At 46.7% G+C, this 18,909-nt stretch overlaps 2 protein-coding genes across 7 annotated transcripts in view; one reads left to right on the top strand and one right to left on the bottom strand.

Moving 5' to 3' along the window:
- Positions 1-8,843, bottom strand: part of TMEM154 (transmembrane protein 154) — a 302,500-nt gene extending 293,657 nt beyond the window's left edge. The window contains exon 1 of one of the 3 annotated variants that reach the window (XM_063920543.1): positions 8,749-8,843. The gene's annotated coding sequence lies outside the window, so the exon portion shown is untranslated. Of the gene's footprint in view, positions 1-7,684; positions 7,770-8,748 lie in introns of those variants that run through there. The other 2 variants (XM_063920539.1, XM_063920541.1) reach the window with 2 other exon arrangements.
- The window catches only part of ARFIP1 (ADP ribosylation factor interacting protein 1), a 310,000-nt gene continuing 298,913 nt past the window's right edge, over positions 7,823-18,909 (top strand). For 2 of the 4 annotated variants that reach the window (XM_063920538.1, XM_063920535.1), the window contains exon 1: positions 7,823-7,974. The gene's annotated coding sequence lies outside the window, so the exon portion shown is untranslated. The remainder of the gene's footprint in view (positions 7,975-18,909) is intronic. The other 2 variants (XM_063920536.1, XM_063920537.1) reach the window with 2 other exon arrangements.

Here is an 18,909-nt window from a genome sequence, read left to right as displayed (position 1 = left end):
TGGTTGCTCTCCCATACTACAATTCCACTGGCACAGTACAAACACTCCCTTCTCAAACACCTCAATAACGCAGCGAGAGCGGTGGTACCAGTCCATTGGAAGTCTCCGGCCCCCCCTCGAATATGGGAATGGTTCCAGCGGATAGAATTTTATAGATCAATGGAGGATATTTTTCATTCGGTCCTTGACTCACGTGCCGATTATGTCGCCACGTGGTTTTCTTGGATGGAATTTAAATCTACCTCTACCTACAAAGACCAGATCCCACTAGACTCAGCATGATGCCGCTTATCTGTGTAGCCCGCCTCGCTGTACGGAACCCAAACTAATATCTAGTTAAGATTGATTAGCTCGCTCATTCCCCTTCCCTGATTTTATTCCCACTTACCCCCTCTAACCTTTGTCTTGTTTTTTGTGTAGATTTTGGATGTTTTATATTTTACAGGTATCTTGACCCATGTGTTTCTATATTGTACGACTTGTTGTACTCTTGGTAACGTCCTTACTTTTTCTGTAAAACCAAAATAAATAATATATAAAAAAAAAAATTCATCCTATGCAACTTACAATATAAAGTACAGAACAGGTAAGTTATTTGTCCCCTTTATACAAGGGATAATAATGATATCGAAGTACTATTATTCAGACGGAATTGATCTTTAACCCAACGCGTTTAGTCCTCAAACGGACTTCATCAGGGGCATAAGTTTTTGAAGGACAGTTAAGCTGTATTCATTATAGGAGCCATCATCTTTAGGCTGGTTATAAACGATAGAAGTATACCGTTTAAATGCAAAAATCAGTAAATTCCTGAATACTGTAATGGATATTTTCGTTCTGGTGATCCTTTGTATTTATCTAGACTTTTCACTGAATAGTAATCTGAAGTCCAATTGCTTTGATCAAAGAGTGCAATATAGTGGAATCCAGTCTGTGTGTGAATATCTCCACTAAATTGCAAGGTACATACTGTCTGTCTATCTGTCTATCTATCTAGTGATGTATTGCTGCCTAGCTTGTCACATTTTTTGCCAAATCTCTGCATATGTGTGTGTGTGTATATGTATATATATATATATATATATATATAAAACGGAATTATTGCGCCACTTGTGTTCACCAACGATCACAGACCATAAGTATATGATGTACCATGCAAGTATAATTGACACTCCCTAGAGATTCAAAAGGGCGTCTGCTGACCCCCAAACAGGGATGGCGGTTCCCTGTGGCATAAACTTAGATACACAAGGTGGGGGGGGGGGGGGGGTTTATAGTGACCAATGGTGTCTAAAAAGATAAAAACTTACACTATGGGTGGATAAATCTAAATATAAAATGCAATTTATTCACATAATTTTTTTTTTATAACAAATCTCTTTAAAAAATGGGATAAAAACAACATACACATAGAATATAATACCAGTTAAAATATATAAGTAAGAAGATTTTGCTTAACTTGGTATGTGGTCACTGCCAGGTTGCCCAACGCGTTTCGTCACTCAGACTTCATCAAGGGGTATATATATATATATATATACAGTTGTCGAAGTGGAACTTTTGAAGTGGGAGTATGCAAAAGTAAAGGATGTAACTATGTGTGCGCCGTGGGCGCGCGCTCCAGAAAAGGGGGCGTGGTCACCCAAAAGGGGGCGTGGTCACCCAAAAGGGGGCATGTCCCGTGTAGTAGAACCCCTTATACTAACCCCTTATACTATCTAGTACTGGTGCCCCTTTCACTTTATAGCACACGGTACGAGCTGAAATTCACATTATAGCACACGGTACGAGCCGAAATTCACATTATAGCACACGGTATGAGCTGAAATTCACCTTGTAGCACACTGAATGAGCCGAAATTCACATTGTAGCACACTGAATGAGCCGAAATTCACATTGTAGCACACTGAATGAGCCAAAATTCACATTGTAGCACACTGAATGAGCCAAAACGCACATTGTAGCACACTGAATGAGCCGAAACGCACATTGTAGCACACTGAATGAGCCGAAATGCACATTGTAGCACACTGAATGAGCCAAAATTCACATTGTAGCACACTGAATGAGCCGCAATTCACATTGTAGCACAATGGATGAGCCGAAATTCACATTGTAGCACACTGAATGAGCCGAAATTCACATTGTAGCACACTGAATGAGCCGAAATTCACATTGTAGCACACTGAATGAGCCGAAATTCACCTTGTAGCACACTGAATGAGCCGAAATTCACATTGTAGCACACTGAATGAGCCGAAACTCACATTGTAGCACACTGAATGAGCCGAAACTCACCTTGTAGCACACTGAATGAGCCGAAATTCACATTGTAGCACAATGAATGAGCCGAAATTCACCTTGTAGCACACTGAATGAGTCGAAATTCACATTGTAGCACACTGAATGAGTCGAAATTCACATTGTAGCACACTGAATGAGCCGAAACTCACATTGTAGCACACTGAATGAGCCGAAATTCACATTGTAGCACACTGAATGAGCCGAGATTCACCTTGTGGCACACTGTATGAGCCGAAATTCACCTTGTAGCACACTGAATGAGCCGAAATTCACATTGCAGCACACTGAATGAGCCGAAATTCACCTTGTAGCACACTGAATGAGCCGAAATTCACATTGTAGCACACTGAATGAGCCGAAACTCACATTGTAGCACACTGAATGAGCCGAAACTCACATTGTAGCACACTGAATGAGCCGAAATTCACATTGTAGCACACTGAATGAGCCGAAACTCACCTTGTAGCACACTGAATGAGCCGAAATTCACATTGTAGCACAATGAATGAGCCGAAATTCACCTTGTAGCACACTGAATGAGCCGAAACTCACGTTGTAGCACACTGAATGAGTCGAAATTCACATTGTAGCACACTGAATGAGCCGAAACTCACATTGTAGCACACTGAATGAGCCGAAAATTCACATTGTAGCACACTGAATGAGCCGAAATTCACCTTGTAGCACACTGAATGAGCCGAAATTCACCTTGTAGCACACTGAATGAGCCGACATTCACCTTGTAGCACACTGAATGAGCCGACATTCACATTGTAGCACAATGAATGAGCCGAAATTCACCTTGTAGCACACTGAATGAGCCGAAATTCACATTGTAGCACACTGAATGAGCAGAAATTCACATTGTAGCACACTGAATGAGCAGAAATTCACATTGTAGCACACTGAATGAGCCGAAATTCACATTATAGCACACTGAATGAGCTGAAATTGTGACAGCAGGGACAGCCAGTGAAGACAGGGAGAGAGACAGTGACGACAGGGAGAGAGAGTGACGACAGGGAGAGAGAGACAGTGACGACACAGAGAAAGAGACAGTGACGACAGGGAGAGAGAGTGACGACAGGGAGAGAGAGACAGTGACGAAAGGGAGAGAGACAGAGTGACGACAGGGAGAGAGACAGAGTGACGACAGGGAGAGAGACAGAGTGACGACAGGGAGAGTGATGAGAGTGACGACAGGGAGAGTGATGAGAGTGACGACAGGGAGAGACAGTGACGACGGAGAGTGACGACAGTGACGGCAGGGAGAGTGACGACAGTGACAGCAGGGAGAGAGGTGACAGCAGGGGAACATTACCTCATTTGTTGCTGGCAGCAGTGAGCGGTGGGCTGCGGGCGACATCGGACGGCTAGTGGCTGGCGCCGGGCGGCTGGTGGCTGGCGGCTGGTGAGTGGCGTGCGCGGGCGGCTGGCGGCGGATGAGCAGCTGTGAGCTAATACAGCGCTCTACACAGCCGCCGGCCACCGCGCACAGACGGGGAGCACCATGTGCAGTAGGATGCCACTGCCCTCGCCTCCTGCTGCACTTTCATGGGCTCATTTCCGGGTCAGTGGAAGAAGTGGCGGTATACCATACCGCCATATACCGCCCTACTTCAACCACTGTATATATATATATATATATATATATATATATACACATACACACACACACACACACACACACACACACACACACACACACACACACACACACACACACACACACTAGTTTAACAGTCATGAGCTGAGGTGGTGGATTTTACTGGGGCCATAGGTAAAATCTGCCACTGCTCACTATGGCGCATGTTTATTAACCAATTCTCCCCTTAAAATATGCTTTAAACTGGTTTTTCCACATGTTTAATACAGAATGGCCAAAGGGATTGAGGCTTTTGAAGGTAGGTGATAGTCACACCCTATGGCACATACCACACCCCCTATGCCGACCATACCTCCATAACATTGGTCACAACCACCATATCGCTAGCAATACCCCTGCATCGCTGATCACACCCACTGTGGCACACAATAGGCCTTCATAAATGTCAGCTCCAGGCCCATGTGGAGCTTAATCTGGAGCCGGCTTTATCTGATTTATCATAGAAACGCTGTTGCAATTTCTTTAGGGTGCTAGCAGCCCGACGAGAGAGAATAGTATTAAGTTGACCTTTTAGAGAGTCTATCTGACCAATAAGGTCATCTGATGGTGTTACTTGATGCTGCAAAGCCCTAAGTTTGACTGTTGTATACCATCATGCTCTTTTTTATATGTGAATATTTTTAGTTCAGTGAATATCCCACTCTTTTCCTTTCCTATCCTTCCAGTGTTGTGATTTTTGTTATATATCCCCCCCCCCCCCCACCCCCTTCCCAACAAAGTTTAAAAGTGGGCATTTTGTACTTTCTATCTCTGTCATTACAAATGTTTATATCCAGTTTACATATTTCACATACCTGTTTGGTGATGCTATTGTGTTGTTTCTGATTACATGTTTTTATGTTTCTATAATGCACACTCAACTCTTGAGTCGATGTGATTGTATATTTTGTTTGAAATATCACAAAAAAATGTTAAAAAAAAAAAAACTCCAGTAGAGGTAACATAAAGCAAGAATTTGAGCATACAGCAACATTCATCAACACCTTGTTTACTTACATACAGTAATTTGCTAGATCCATGTGATCTAAAAAAATATATATTTTTAGTAAGTGAACATGACCACATTTTTATATTGTATTCATAATTATTCTGATTGGACCATAATCATGAGGACCCTCAAGACTGGTGTATGACATATCGGAAGGACTTTGGACCATCCTGCCATACATGGGAGCCTGAGGATGTGCAACAAAAGTGGTTAAACTAAATATTGCTCACTGGGGATGAATACGTAGGAAGTTATACTTCTGTTTCGTCATTTCATAAAAGTTATTTTATTATCTTTAGTTTTAAAAGGGACTCTGTGAAGACAAATGTGTTACAAAAAAACTGCATTAATAAAAATGTGGGCTGTATGACACTCAAGTGTAAAAGAAAACCTGAGGCCAGAATGCTCTTTCAGCATACCATGTCCGATCCGGGATGTTTAACCCGGCTACAACTCGTGTCGGCCCTGCCGTTTCCACTGCACTTCAACACGGGTTATTCCCGGGTCGGATCTGTTTCCACTTAACCCGGGTAAGTGCTGTAAAAGCCTATTGATGTCACTTGTTACTCGGTTCTGAAACACGGGTAATGACCGTTTCCACTGCACAATTACCTGGGTCATTACCGTGCTACCGTGTTCAACCCAGGTAGCTACCCGGGTAGAATTCCAGGGTCACTCAACACGTGTTGAGCCGTTTCCACTTACTAAAAACCCGTGTTGATGCGCGCCCCTGTGAAAAAACACGGGTAAATTTAGCTAGTGGAAAAGGGGTATAAGACGATGCATGTGAAATGGGCATACGGGGGGTCATTCCAATTTGATCGCTCGCTAGCTACTTTTTGCAGCCGTGCGAACGCATAGTCTCCACCCACAGGGGAGTGTATATTTGCTGTGCAAGGGTGCGATTGCTTTTGCAGCCGAGCGGTACAAACATAGGGTCAGATGTATTAACCTGGAGAAGGCATAAGGAAGTGATAAACCAGTGATATGTGCAAGGTGATATAGGCACCAGCCAATCAGATCCTAACTGTTCATTTACATATTGAAGCTGATTGGCTGGTGCCTTTATCACCTTGCACATCTCACTGGTTTATCACTTCCTTATGCTTTCTCCAGGTTAATATATCTGCCCCATAGTTTGTGCAGTTTCTGAGTAGCTCAGAACTTACTCAGCCCTTGCGATCACTTCAGCCTGTACGGTCCTGGAATTGACGTCAGACACCCGCCCTGCAAACGCTTGGACACGCCTGCATTTTTCCAAGCAGTTCCAGAAAACGGTTAGTTGACACCCATAAACGCCTTCTTCCTGTCAATCTCCTTGCGATCGGCTGTGCAAATGGATTCTTCGTTAAATCCATCGCTCAGCAACGATCCGCTTTGTACCCATACGACGTGCCTGCGCATTGCGGTGCATACGCATGTGCAGTAGTGACCTGATCGCTGTGCTGCGAAAAACAGCAGCGTGCGATCAGGTCGGAATGACCCTCTTGGTCTGGACTAGTATGTTGGGAGAGGACCTGCTCTCCTATTTTAAAGCAGAGTTGGGGGCCCAGAAGGATAGAGCAGCATGAACAGGCCCCTATCCAAATTTGGAAATGGGGCCTATTATGCAGTGCTAAAATGTCAACAACTGGAAAATGTTGACATGGAAAGAATGCTGACATAGTCAAATTGTCAACATCTGTATTAGGCTTAAGCTGGGTACACACTGGAGCGACGGGAATTCGTTCCGACATTGGAATGAATGCCTTTCAGTCCAGATTCTGTGTACAAACTAGTAAGAGTTTAATGAAGGACGGAACTATCATGTTCCGTCATTCATAAACATAAACAAGATTGCTAGCAATATCACTAGGTATGATGTGCAGCACATGAAACCTAGCGTCCGTTGCTAGCCAATGCGGGAGTGCGCCATAACCCGTACACACTGAGCGATGTAGGTGATTTGTCATTACAAAACGGCAAATCGGCCCAGCATCACTCCAGTGGGCATTATAAGCACAGGGCACTGGCGTATCTATAATGGGTGTAGTGTGTGCGGTGCACACAGGCTCTTGAGTCCAGAGGGAGCCCCCACCTCCCCCGCACCCATTTAAAAAAAATACTTATCCCTCTGGAGTCCCGCGCTATACAATCACGGTGACAATGGCGCAGTGGCCATTTTCATGGTGTTCTGTGCATGCGCGGTATAGAAATCACTGGGAAAATGGCTGCAGCACCATTTGCCCGGTGATCTGCGCATGCTCAGTAGAGTCTAAGCCCTCTAGTGCTCAGATTCTCCTGCGCTGCCGGCAGAGAGGATGGGGCCCGAACGGAGGAGGCAGCACACAGGACTCCTCCTCTCTTAAAGCTTTATTGACACAGGGCTAACATTCTTATTTTGCCAATATTTGCCAACATTTCATCAGTGTTGACATGCTAAATGTTAACATGATCAATATTGCATGTCGACATAATGAACACGTCGACGTAACAACCACTTCAACATTCTCATGATGACATTATATACCAACCACCCTGCAAACAAGTGCTTAGGTGACCATTGCAATAAAGCATTTTTAACACAAAATGTATCCAATAATTTTTGTGTAAAGCTGTCCTGTGCATTGCCCATGCATAGCCCTTTCTTCTTTTATATACACAACTCTCCCTGGAAATAATATACAAGTTAAAGTGAGAGGACTCAACCCTATTAACTCATTGAAATTCCAGCAGTCAGCAAATACCTCACTTGGCCAGCAGAGGGCAAGCACCCGCACCGACTAGAATCACTCGCCGCCATATTGGTAGAGGGAGACAGCCTTCGTGCCGCTTACACAACCAGTGACAGTTACTGTATCCGGATCATAGACTTGTAAGTTGAGGCAAGAGTGGCTGAGAGAGCGGCTCCACTTCCGGGTGCTGTGTGAGTTGTCTTTACGGGAGAAGTAGGGTCAGTCAGCTGGCCGGAGACACAGGAGGGGTGAGATCGGTGTGTGTTGGAAGACGTGGGGAACCAGGACGCCGTCATTAGCAGGTGAGGGGGTTCCGTGCCCTGCACGCTGTATTGTATATGTATGTGCACACAGTGCTGCAACAGGTAGGCGGGCACACAGCGAGATGCACCTGTGTGCCGGCTGCAGGGGTGTCGGGGAACGGTATACCTGTGATCAATGCATCCATGTCTGATGCAACAGGTGGTGCTCCCTGTCATGTGTCTTTACTGTGGGACTACACAGAAGTGTTGCTGCTTGCACTAGCGCTATGCACAGCAGTGCCACTACTCCATGTCCTGTGCATGTGTCCAAGGGAGCACCTATACATACATGCCTGTCATGTGGGGTCTAGGCACAGTAGTATCACAGTCACTACACTTTGTGTATGTGACCAGGGGAGCATATATAGATACATACAGTGTACATGCCTTTCATGTGGGGTCTAGGTACAGTAGTATCACTACACTTTGTGTATGTGACTAGGGGAGTAATATACATACATACATACATACATACATACAGTGTACATGCCTGTCATGTGAGGTCTGAGCACAGCACTGTCACTACTCCGTGTACATGGGATTATCTATATACATAGGGGGGTAGTTGTTTGAAAAGTCAGTTGGGAGTCTGTTTTTTCCTATCTTATATACAGGAAAAAACAGACACCCAACTGACTGTTTTATTCCTCCTATAGTGCCAGTGACGAGTGGTGACGTTAATAACGGGAGACACTTCCTAGTATCAGAGCCAGACCCCACATGACAGTATGGTTGGTACTATATCGGAGTGGGAGAAGGGACCTTCTGACATACCTAGGGGAGGAGACACGTCAACAGGGGGAGGAGCTATGGCCGAACAGGGTACCCGAAAAGTACCCTCGCGGGCTCGCTCCGCTCGCCCCGCTTCGGGCTCGCTCCGCTCGCCACCTAATTACTAAAGGTAATAGTTGGTGGCATGGATACTAGAGCAACTGTCCTTCTGGCGTAGCTCCTCCCCCTTGAGTCGTGGCTCCTCCCCCTTATGGAAAAGGTCCCTTAGGCCACTTGGATCTAGCCTCAACCATGACAGTATAGGTGTTCCCTTGGACACATGTACAGGACACAGAGTAGTGACACTTCTGTGCACAGCACTTGTACAAGTGGCAACACTTCTGTGTAGTCTTACAGGATCACTACTCTATATACATGTGACCAGAGGAGCATATATATATATATATATATATATATATATATATATATATACACACATACACACACACACACACACACACACACACACTGTACATGCCTGTCATGTGAGGGCTGAGCACAGCACTGTCTCTACTTCATGTACATGTGACCATGGGAGCGTCTATATACATAGTGCCAGTGACGAGCAGGTTAATAACTGGGGAGACACTTACTAGTATCAGAGTCAGACCACACATGACAGGCATGTAAGTATAGGTGCTCCCTTGGACATATGTACAGGTCATGGAGTAGTGGCATTGCCATAGACCATTATACTCCAGAGTTTTGACCATAAAAGTGATTAGAATAATACAAAGAAGATATTTATAATATAATTTCTATAATTTCTCTATCGTCCTAAGTGGATGCTGGGGTTCCTGAAAGGACCATGGGGAATAGCGGCTCCGCAGGAGACAGGGCACAAAAGTAAAGCTTTTACAGGTCAGGTGGTGTGTACTGGCTCCTCCCCCTATGACCCTCCTCCAGACTCCAGTTAGATTTTTGTGCCCGGCCGAGAAGGGTGCAATTCTAGGTGGCTCTCATAAAGAGCTGCTTAGAGAGTTTAGCTTAGGTTTTTTATTTTACAGTGATTCCTGCTGGCAACAGGATCACTGCAACGAGGGACAGAGGGGAGAAGAAGTGAACTCACCTGCGTGCAGGATGGATTGGCTTCTTGGCTACTGGACATGAAGCTCCAGAGGGACGATCACAGGTACAGCCTGGATGGTCACCGGAGCCACGCCGCCGGCCCCCTCACAGATGCTGAAGCAAGAAGAGGTCCAGAATCGGCGGCTGAAGACTCCTGCAGTCTTCTTAAGGTAGCGCACAGCACTGCAGCTGTGCGCCATTTTCCTCTCAGCACACTTCACACGGCAGTCACTGAGGGTGCAGGGCGCTGGGGGGGGGCGCCCTGGGAGGCAAATGAAAACCTTTAAAAAGGCTAAAAATACCTCACATATAGCCCCAGAGGCTATATGGAGATATTTACCCCTGCCTAAATGTACTAAATAGCGGGAGACGAGCCCGCCGAAAAAGGGGCGGGGCCTATCTCCTCAGCACACGGCGCCATTTTCTGTCACAGCTCCGCTGGTCAGGAAGGCTCCCAGGTCTCTCCCCTGCACTGCACTACAGAAACAGGGTATAACAGAGAGGGGGGGCAGAATAAATGGCAATATATTAATATAAAAGCAGCTATAAGGGAGCACTTAATCATAAGGCTATCCCTGTCATATATAGCGCTTTTTGGTGTGTGCTGGCAGACTCTCCCTCTGTCTCCCCAAAGGGCTAGTGGGTCCTGTCTTCGTATAGAGCATTCCCTGTGTGTCTGCTGTGTGTCGGTACGTGTGTGTCGACATGTATGAGGACGTTATTGGTGTGGAGGCGGAGCAATTGCCAAATATGAGGATGTCACCTCCTAGGGGGTCGACACCAGAATGGATGCCTTTATTTGTGGAATTACGGGATAGCGTCAACTCGCTTAAGCAGTCGTTTGCCGACATGAGGCGGCCGGACACTCAATTAGTGTCTGTCCAGGCGCCTCAAACACCGTCAGGGGCTGTAAAACGTCCCTTGCCTCAGTCGGTCGACACAGACCCAGACACAGGCACTGATTCCGGTGGTGAAGGTGACGAATCAACCGTATTTTCCAGTAGGGCCACACGTTATATGATTTTGGCAATAAAGGAGATGTTACATTTAGCTGATACTACAGGTACCACTAAACAGGGTATTATGTGGGGGTGAAAAAACTACCAGTAGTTTTTACCGAATCAGAAGAATTAAATGACGTGTGTGATGAAGCGTGGGGTGCCCCGATAAAAAACTGCTAATTTCAAAGAAGTTATTGGCTTTATACCCTTTCCCGCCAGAGGTTAGGGAGCGCTGGGAAACACCTCCTAGGGTGGACAAAGCGCTAACACGCTTATCAAAACAAGTGGCGTTACCCTCTCCTGAGACGGACGCACTTAAAGATCCATCAGATAGGAGGATGGAAAATATCCAAAAAGGTATATACACACATGCAGGTGTTATACTACGACCAGCTATTGCGACTGCCTGGATGTGCAGTGCTGGGGTAGTTTGGTCAGAGTCCCTGATCGAAAATATTGATACCCTGGACAGGGACAATATTTTACTGTCGTTAGAACAAATAAAGGATGCATTTCTTTATATGCGTGATGCACAGAGAGATATCTGCACACTGGCATCACGGGTAAGTGCTATGTCCATTTCGGCCAGAAGAGCTTTATGGACACGACAGTGGACAGGCGATGCGTAGAGGAGTTATTTGAGGTCGGTCTATCGGATTTGGTGGCCACGGCTACGGCCGGGAAATCCACCTTTCTACCTCAAGTCACTCCCCAACAGAAAAAGGCACCGACCTTTCAACCGCAGCCCTTTCGTTCCTTTAAAAATAAGAGAGCAAAGGGCTATTCATATCTGCCACGAGGCAGAGGACGAGGGAAGAGACAGCAACAGGCAGCTCCTTCCCAGGAACAGAAGCCCTCCCCGGCTTCTACAAAAGCCTCAGCATGACGCTGGGGTTTCGCAAGCGGACTCGGGGGCGGTAGGCGGTCGTCTCAAAAATTACAGCGCGCAGTGGGCTCACTCGCAGGTAAATCCCTGGATCCTGCAGATAATATCTCAGGGGTACAGGTTGAAATTAGAGACAGATCCACCTCGCCGTTTCCTGAAGTCTGCTTTACCAACGTCCCCCTCAGAAAGGGAGACGGTTTTGGAAGCCATTCACAAGCTGTATTCTCAGCAGGTGATAGTCAAGGTACCTCTTCTACAACAAGGGAAGGGGTATTATTCCACTCTATTTGTGGTACCGAAGCCGGATGGCTCGGTAAGGCCTATTCTAAATCTGAAGTCCTTGAACCTATACATAAAGAAGTTCAAGTTCAAGATGGAGTCACTCAGAGCAGTGATAGCGAACCTGGAAGAAGGGGACTTTATGGTATCCTTGGACATCAAGGATGCGTATCTCCACGTTCCAATTACCCCTCACACCAGGGGTACCTCAGGTTCGTTGTACAAAACTGTCACTATCAGTTTCAGACGCTGCCGTTTGGTTTGTCCACGGCACCTCGGGTCTTTACAAAGGTAATGGCCGAGATAATATTTCTTCTTCGAAGAAAAGGCGTATTAATTATCCCATACTTGGACGATCTCCTAATAAGGGCAAGGTCCAGAGAACAGCTAGAGATGGGTTTAGCACTATCTCAAGAGGTGCTAAAGCAGCACGGATGGATTCTGAATATTCCAAAATCCCAATTAATGCCGACAACTCGTCTGCTGTTCCTGGGGATGATTCTGGACACAGTTCAGAAAAAGGTTTTTCTTCCCGAAGAAAAAGCCAAGGAGTTATCTGACCTGGTCAGGAACCTCCTAAAACCAGGAAAGGTGTCTGTACATCAATGCACAAGAGTCCTGGGAAAAAATGGTAGCTTCTTACGAAGCAATCCCTTTCGGCAGATTCCATGCAAAGGGATCTGTTGGACAAATGGTCAGGGTCGCATCTTCAGATGCACCTGCGGATAACCCTGTCGCCGAGGACAAGGGTATCCCTTCTGTGGTGGTTGCAGGAGGCTCATCTATTGGAGGGCCGCAGATTCGGCATACAGGATTGGATCCTGGTGACCACGGATGCCAGCCTGAGAGGCTGGGGAGCAGTCACACAGGGAAGAAATTTCCAGGGAGTGTGGTCGAGCCTGAAAAAGTCTCTTCACATAAGCATTCTGGAACTAAGAGCAATCTACAATGCTCTAAGCCAGGCGGAACCTCTGCTTCAAGGAAGACCGGTGTTGATCCAGTCGGACAACATCACGGCAGTCGCCCATGTAAACAGACAGGGCGGCACAAGAAGCAGGAGGGCAATGGCAGAAGCTGCCAGGATCCTTCGCTGGGCGGAGAATCACGTGATAGCACTGTCAGCAGTATTCATCCCGGGCGTGGACAACTGGGAAGCAGACTTCCTCAGCAGACACGACCTTCACCCGGGAGAGTGGGGACTTCATCCAGAAGTTTTCCACATGCTATTAAACCGTTGGGTAAAACCAATGGTGGACATGATGGCGTCTCGCCTCAACAAAACACTGGACAGGTATTGCGCCAGGTCAAGAGATCCGCAGGCAATAGCTGTGGACGCGCTGGTAACACCTTGGGTGTACCAGTCGGTATATGTGTTTCCTCCTCTGCCTCTCATACCAAAGGTATTGAGGATTATACGGCAAAGAGGAGTAAGACTAGTGGCTCCGGATTGGCCAAGAAGGACTTGGTACCCGGAACTTCAAGAGATGGTCACGGACGATCCGTGGCCTCTACTTCTGAGAAGGGACCTGCTTCAGCAGGGTCCTTGTCTTTTTCAAGACTTACCGCGGCTGCGTTTGACGGCATGGCGTTGAATGCCAGATCCTAAAAGGAAAAGGCATTCCAGAAGAAGTCATTCCTACCTTGATAAAGGCAAGGAAGGAAGTCACCGCGAAGCATTATCGCCGTATTTGGCGAAAATATGTTGCGTGGTGCGAGCAGCGGAGTGCTCCGATGGAGGAATTTCAACTGGGTCGTTTTCCTACATTTCCTGCAATCAGGATTGTCTATGGGTCTCAAATTGGGATCTATTAAGGTTCAAATTTCGGCCCTATCAATATTCTTCCACAAAGAATTGGCCTCAGTCCCTGAGGTCCAGATTTTTATCAAAGGAGTACTGCATATACAGCCTCCTGTGGTGCCTAAGGTGGCACCGTGGGATCTAAATGTAGTTTTAGATTTCCTCAAATCCAATTGGTTTGAACCACTAAAGAATGTGGATTTGAAATATCTCACATGGAAAGTGACTATGTTACTGGCCCTGGCTTCGGCCGGGAGAGTATCTGAACTGGCGGCTTTGTCTTATAAAAGCCCTTATTTAATTTTCCATTCGACATAGGGCAGAGCTGCGGACGCGTCCGCATTTTCTCCCTAAGGTGGTATCAGCGTTTCACCTGAACCAGCCTATTGTAGTGCCTGCGGCTACAGACGACTTGAAGGACTCCAAGTTGTTGGACGTTGTCAGAGCCTTAAAAATATACATTTAAAGGACGGCTGGAGTCAGAAAATCTGACTCGCTGTTTATACTGTATGCACCCAAAAAGTTGGGTGCACCTGCTTCTAAGCAGTCGATTGCTCGTTGTTTTTGTAACAAAATTCAACTTGTACATTCTGTGGCAGGCCTGCCACAGCCTAAATCTGTTAAGGCCCATTCCGCAAGGAAGGTGGGCTCATCTTGGGCGGCTGCCCGAGGGGTCTCGGCATTACAACTCTGCCGAGCAGCTACGTGGTCAGGGGAGAACACGTTTGTAAATTTTTACAAATTTGATACCCTGGCAAAGGAGGACCTGGAGTTCTCTCATTCGGTGCTGCAGAGTCATCCGCACTCTCCCGCCCGTTTGGGAGCTTTGGTATAATCCCCATGGTCCTTTCAGGAACCCCAGCATCCACTTAGGACGATAGAGAAAATAAGAATTTACTTACCGATAATTCTATTTCTCGGAGTCCGTAGTGGATGCTGGGCGCCCATCCCAAGTGCGGATTATCTGCAATACTTGTACATAGTTATTGTTAACTAATTCGGGTTATTGTTTAGGAAGCCATCTTTCAGAGGCTCCTCTGTTATCATACTGTTAACTGGGTTTAGATCACAAGTTGTACGGTGTGATTGGTGTGGCTGGTATGAGTCTTACCCGGGATTCAAAATCCTCCCTTATTGTGTACGCTCGTCCGGGCACAGTACCTTACTGGAGTCTGGAGGAGGGTCATAGGGGGAGGAGCCAGTACACACCACCTGACCTGTAAAAGCTTTACTTTTGTGCCCTGTCTCCTGCGGAGCCGCTATTCCCCATGGTCCTTTCAGGAACCCCAGCATCCACTACGGACTCCGAGAAATAGAATTATCGGTAAGTAAATTCTTATTTTTTTATCTTTTTTGTGATCTAATCATTTTTATAGTCAAAACTCTAGAGTATACTCTGTATAACAGGAGAGGATCTGCCAGACCTAACTGCACATCACTGATTCATACACTCTACATGCTTGTCATGTTGGTCTGATCACAGCGCTGTCACTACTGTATATGTGACAGTGAGCACCTGTACACATTCACTGTACATACCTGGCATGTGGATCTGATCACAGCGCTGTCACTACTGTATATGTGACAGTGAGCACCTGTACACATTCACTGTACATACCTGGCATGTGGGTCTGAGCACAGCGCTGTCACTACTGTATATGTGACAGTGAGCACCTGTACACATTCACTGTACATACCTGGCATGTGGGTTTGAGCACAGCGCTGTCACTACTGTATATGTGACAGTGAGCACCTGTACACATTCACTGTACATACCTGGCATGTGGGTCTGATCACAGCGCTGTCACTACTGTATATGTGACAGTGAGCACCTGTACACATTCACCTGTACACATTCACTGTACATACCTGGCATGTGGGTCTGATCACAGCGCTGTCACTACTGTATATGGGACAGTGAGCACCTGTACACATTCACTGTACATACCTGGCATGTGGGTTTGAGCACAGCGCTGTCACTACTGTATATGTGACAGTGAGCACCTGTACACATTCACCTGTACACATTCACTGTACATACCTGGCATGTGGGTCTGATCACAGCGCTGTCACTACTGTATATGTGACAGTGAGCACCTGTACACATTCACTGTACATACCTGGCATGTGGGTCTGAGCACAGCGCTGTCACTACTGTATATGTGACAGTGAGCACCTGTACACATTCACTGTACATACCTGGCATGTGGGTTTGAGCACAGCGCTGTCACTACTGTATATGTGACAGTGAGCACCTGTACACATTCACTGTACATACCTGGCATGTGGGTCTGATCACAGCGCTGTCACTACTGTATATGTGACAGTGAGCACCTGTACACATTCACCTGTACACATTCACTGTACATACCTGGCATGTGGGTCTGATCACAGCGCTGTCACTACTGTATATGGGACAGTGAGCACCTGTACACATTCACTGTACATACCTGGCATGTGGGTTTGAGCACAGCGCTGTCACTACTGTATATGTGACAGTGAGCACCTGTACACATTCACCTGTACACATTCACTGTACATACCTGGCATGTGGGTCTGATCACAGCGCTGTCACTACTGTATATGTGACAGTGAGCACCTGTACACATTCACTGTACATACCTGGCATGTGGGTTTGAGCACAGCGCTGTCACTACTGTATATGTGACAGTGAGCACCTGTACACATTCACTGTACATACCTGGCATGTGGGTCTGAGCACAGCACTGTCACTACTGTATATGTGACAGTGAGCACCTGTACACATTCACTGTACATACCTGGCATGTGGGTCTGATCACAGCGCTGTCACTACTGTATATGTGACAGTGAGCACCTGTACACATTCACTGTACATACCTGGCATGTGGGTCTGATCACAGAGCTGTCACTACTGTATATGTGACAGTGAGCACCTGTACACATTCACTGTACATACCTGGCATGTGGGTCTGATCACAGCGCTGTCACTACTGTATATGTGACAGTGAGCACCTGTACACATTCACTGTACATACCTGGCATGTGGGTTTGAGCACAGCGCTGTCACTACTGTATATGTGACAGTGAGCACCTGTACACATTCACTGTACATACCTGGTATGTGGGTCTGATCACAGCGCTGTCACTACTGTATATGTGACAGTGAGCACCTGTACACATTCACTGTACATACCTGGCATGTGGGTTTGAGCACAGCGCTGTCACTACTGTATATGTGACAGTGAGCACCTGTACACATTCACTGTACATACCTGGCATGTGGGTCTGATCACAGCGCTGTCACTACTGTATATGTGACAGTGAGCACCTGTACACATTCACCTGTACACATTCACTGTACATACCTGGCATGTGGGTCTGATCACAGCGCTGTCACTACTGTATATGGGACAGTGAGCACCTGTACACATTCACTGTACATACCTGGCATGTGGGTTTGAGCACAGCGCTGTCACTACTGTATATGTGACAGTGAGCACCTGTACACATTCACTGTACATACCTGGCATGTGGGTCTGATCACAGCGCTGTCACTACTGTATATGTGACAGTGAGCACCTGTACACATTCACTGTACATACCTGGCATGTGGGTTTGAGCACAGCGCTGTCACTACTGTATATGTGACAGTGAGCACCTGTACACATTCACTGTACATACCTAGCATGTGGGTCTGATCACAGCGCTGTCACTACTGTATATGTGACAGTGAGCACCTGTACACATTCACTGTACATACCTGGCATGTGGGTTTGAGCACAGCGCTGTCACTACTGTATATGTGACAGTGAGCACCTGTACACATTCACTGTACATACCTGGCATGTGGGTTTGAGCACAGCGCTGTCACTACTGTATATGTGACAGTGAGCACCTGTACACATTCACTGTACATACCTGGCATGTGGGTCTGATCACAGCGCTGTCACTACTGTATATGTGACAGTGAGCACCTGTACACATTCACTGTACATACCTGGCATGTGGGTTTGAGCACAGCGCTGTCACTACTGTATATGTGACAGTGAGCACCTGTACACATTCACTGTACATACCTGGTATGTGGGTCTGATCAAAGCGCTGTCACTACTGTATATGTGACAGTGAGCACCTGTACACATTCACTGTACATACCTGGCATGTGGGTTTGAGCACAGCGCTGTCACTACTGTATATGTGACAGTGAGCACCTGTACACATTCACTGTACATACCTGGCATGTGGGTCTGATCACAGCGCTGTCACTACTGTATATGTGACAGTGAGCACCTGTACACATTCACTGTACATACCTGGCATGTGGGTCTGATCACAGCGCTGTCACTACTGTATATGGGACAGTGAGCACCTGTACACATTCACTGTACATACCTGGCATGTGGGTTTGAGCACAGCGCTGTCACTACTGTATATGTGACAGTGAGCACCTGTACACATTCACCTGTACACATTCACTGTACATACCTGGCATGTGGGTCTGATCACAGCGCTGTCACTACTGTATATGTGACAGTGAGCACCTGTACACATTCACCTGTACACATTCACTGTACATACCTGGCATGTGGGTCTGATCACAGCGCTGTCACTACTGTATATGTGACAGTGAGCACCTGTACACATTCACTGTACATACCTGGCATGTGGGTTTGAGCACAGCGCTGTCACTACTGTATATGTGACAGTGAGCACCTGTACACATTCACTGTACATACCTGGCATGTGGGTTTGAGCACAGCGCTGTCACTACTGTATATGTGACAGTGAGCACCTGTACACATTCACTGTACATACCTGGCATGTGGGTCTGATCACAGCGCTGTCACTACTGTATATGTGACAGTGAGCACCTGTACACATTCACTGTACATACCTGGCATGTGGGTCTGTTCACAGCGCTGTCACTACTGTATATGTGACAGTGAGCACCTGTACACATTCACTGTACATACCTGGCATGTGGGTCTGATCACAGCGCTGTCACTACTGTATATGTGACAGTGAGCACCTGTACACATTCACTGTACATACCTGGCATGTGGGTTTGAGCACAGCGCTGTCACTACTGTATATGTGACAGTGAGCACCTGTACACATTCACTGTACATACCTGGTATGTGGGTCTGATC

Source organism: Pseudophryne corroboree, chromosome 1 (genome assembly GCF_028390025.1).
Source record: "Pseudophryne corroboree isolate aPseCor3 chromosome 1, aPseCor3.hap2, whole genome shotgun sequence".
Taxonomy (NCBI): Eukaryota; Metazoa; Chordata; class Amphibia; order Anura; family Myobatrachidae; genus Pseudophryne; species Pseudophryne corroboree.
This window is presented reverse-complemented; position numbering and strand designations above follow the sequence as displayed.